At 45.7% G+C, this 2900-nt stretch overlaps 1 pseudogene; it reads left to right on the forward strand.

The window, feature by feature from the left end:
* The first annotated feature begins 1195 nt into the window (after positions 1 to 1195).
* Positions 1196 to 1314, forward strand: LOC133388113 (5S ribosomal RNA; annotated as a pseudogene).
* Positions 1315 to 2900: the final 1586 nt, after the last annotated feature.

Here is a 2900-nt window from a genome sequence, read left to right on the forward strand (position 1 = left end):
TTGTTATTGTTTTGCTTTATGTTGGCATTGTTGGCATATCATCATCATCTAAAAACAGTTTTTTAAAATAGTATTATTTATTAAATTTATATCCCACCCTTCCTCCCAGCAGGAGTACAGAAAAATTGCACACCTAAGGCAGAGACCTTTTCATCCAACTGGAAAACCTTGTCAAAAAAGATGTCTTCATTTGTTTCCGGAAAGTACAGATAGTGGGTGCCTGGCGACTGGCATATCTCAACAGGAATACTGGTCCACAGAACAGGAGGAGCCACACTGAAAGCCCTGCTCTGAGTTACTCAGGAGTGGGCTTCTGATATTTTGGGGACTTTAAGGAGAAACTCTCTTGCAAAATGCAGTAGTCTACTGAGTGTATCATGGATAAGGGCCATGCCTCTCAAATGACACATTAACTGCTTTGTTCATGCCCCTAAGACAGCCAGTGTGGCGTAGTGGTTAAGGTGCTGGACTACAATCTGGAAGAACAGGGTTCGATTCCCCACACAGCCATGAAGCTCACTGGGTGATCTTGGGCCAGTCACTGTCTCTCAGCCTCATGAAAACCCTATTCATAGGGTCACCATAAGTTGGGATCGACTTGAAGGCAATCCATGTCCATTTTTTATGCCCCTAAACGTATTGCTTACAACCTGCGCTGCTTGTGCAGCTGTGCACCTCTTTTGCAAAGAAACCATAGGTTGCCTCCAGGCTGTCAGTATTTTGCAGGAAGGATTCAAGCGCATAGCAAGAATTTGCACAATTAAATTTTCTAGGTCTGTTTGTTGTTGCAGTTAAAGTGGATTAAAAGTGCTGTGTTAACCTAGCAGAACAAATCCACTTTAAAAAGAAATAAATAACAGACTTTTTGCGGTTTGGGAAGTGACAAGGAAGTGCACTGGACAAGTGTGGAGGGAATGAACGATGAGCAGGCAGACATGCAAGCACCCCACCAGCAAATCAGGATGAATGGGAAGGGGCATAGCTCAGTGGCTGAACATATGCTTTGCATGCAGAAGGTCCCAGGTAGTGATGGTAGAGAAACTCTATTCAGCTCGTATTTCAAGCTGAATCTATCAAATTCACACTTTCCGAAACAGTATGAGAATCGAAACTCAGCCATCCTTTGAAATTTGCAGGTCTCCAAATAAGTTCTCTAACTAAAGAATGTTTACAGAAATGTATGTATTAGGGGAGTGTATGCAGCCATACTATCCTGAATACGCCCGATCTCGTCTGATCTTGGAAGCTAAGCAGGGTCAGGCCTGGTTAGTACCTGGATGGGAGACTGCCTGAGAAGACCGAGTGCCGTAGGCTTAGAGGAAGGCAATGGTGAACCACCTCTGAATACCTCGTACCATGAAAACCCTATGAATATATTCAAAAAAGGTTCATAGGGTCACCATGAGTCATAATCGACTTGAAGGCATATAGGATGCATAAAAATGAATATATTTTTGAAAATAACATACAAAATGCATTATACTGGGAGAAATTGCTTGTAAAATGTGTGCATTAGTCAAAACGTCACACAAAAATGTGTTTATTAGGAGGCATTTGCATTAAAATGCTATAAATGTTTCATGAGGATTTTTTTTAAATTGCAATTGCTGCACAAATGTGGAGAACTGACATAAAGATGGGGGGAATGAAAAAGTGGGAGGACCGCAATGGCCAGACCCTCTGTCCCTGGTCCCGGGGTTGATCCCCGGCATCTTCTGGTAGGGCTGGGAGAGAACCCTGTCTGAAATTCTGGGGAGCTGCTGCCGGTCAGTGTAGACAATAATGGGCTATGTGGACCAATGGTCTGATTCAGTATAAGGCAGATTCCTGTGTTCCTGCGTTCCTAATGCAGGTCAAATGCTCCTTATTCTATAACTGCCCCAGAAACTAATGCTGAATACAGGCCAGATGCACTCTAACCACTGCATACGCTTTGTACAAGCCAGTGGCAGGACCAGGAGCGTAGTGGGAAAAGTGCAGAGTCCCTTCATGACAGTCACAGCCATGCCCCTTCCCCTTTTTTTGCTGCTGGGTTGAGAATGAGGTCCTTGTTAATGCCTTCTCCCACATTAGACATCCTATAGGAGCCAATCAGCACAACAGGGGCATGTGTTAGCTACTGAGGAGAGTCTTCTCAGTGGCTGACAACTCCTTTGATTGGCTCCAATCAGCAGGAAAATACACAGAAGCATGTTAGATTCTTTCACAGAGGCTAACACACTCCCTTTTCATGCCGATTGGTTTGCAGGATGCTGGAGACATAGGGACCCTGCTCCTAAAAAAGTAAGGGGCGTAAGAGCCCCTGACACCCCAGACAACTACACCCCTGGGCAGGACAAATGCAGAACAAACAGGTTGCCTGGAGGGGCTCATCCAGGCTAGCGTTATTCTCCCACCCTTGGAGCTGGGCAGAGAGGCCTCTGCCTTTCAACAAAGAGGCCAACGTGAATATTTTACACCTGGGGAGGCCTCTGAAAGGCGATGACTCCGGAGACACGTTTGATGTTTTCAGGCTCTCCCTTGCAGTCTGATGAAAAGAAAAAGGCAGGAAAACAGGCATCCCCTTTTGAAGTGCAGCCTGCTAATTGCCACCACGATGGGCCTCCTTAAACCTTTCCGCCAGGTGCAGAGGCCTCCCCATCTCTGATGTCAACAGAGCCCAACGGGATGAAAGGTTCCCCTCCTTGCTTTACCACCAGTTTGTTCAGAATCCAGGCAGACTGCAGGTGGAAGACAGGCAGAATTTTTTTTTGTGTGGGGGGAGAAAGATTGAGAAAGATACTCTACCAAGATGAAAGGTTCCCACAGCCCAGACATGAACTTCCCTTGACCTTGGGTGGAGGAGTGGGAAGTGGAGAGATGTTGATGTTACAGAGGGAGGCGTTGTTTACTTGTTTGTT

Source organism: Rhineura floridana, chromosome 6 (genome assembly GCF_030035675.1).
Source record: "Rhineura floridana isolate rRhiFlo1 chromosome 6, rRhiFlo1.hap2, whole genome shotgun sequence".
In the NCBI taxonomy this organism is placed as follows: domain Eukaryota; kingdom Metazoa; phylum Chordata; class Lepidosauria; order Squamata; family Rhineuridae; genus Rhineura; species Rhineura floridana.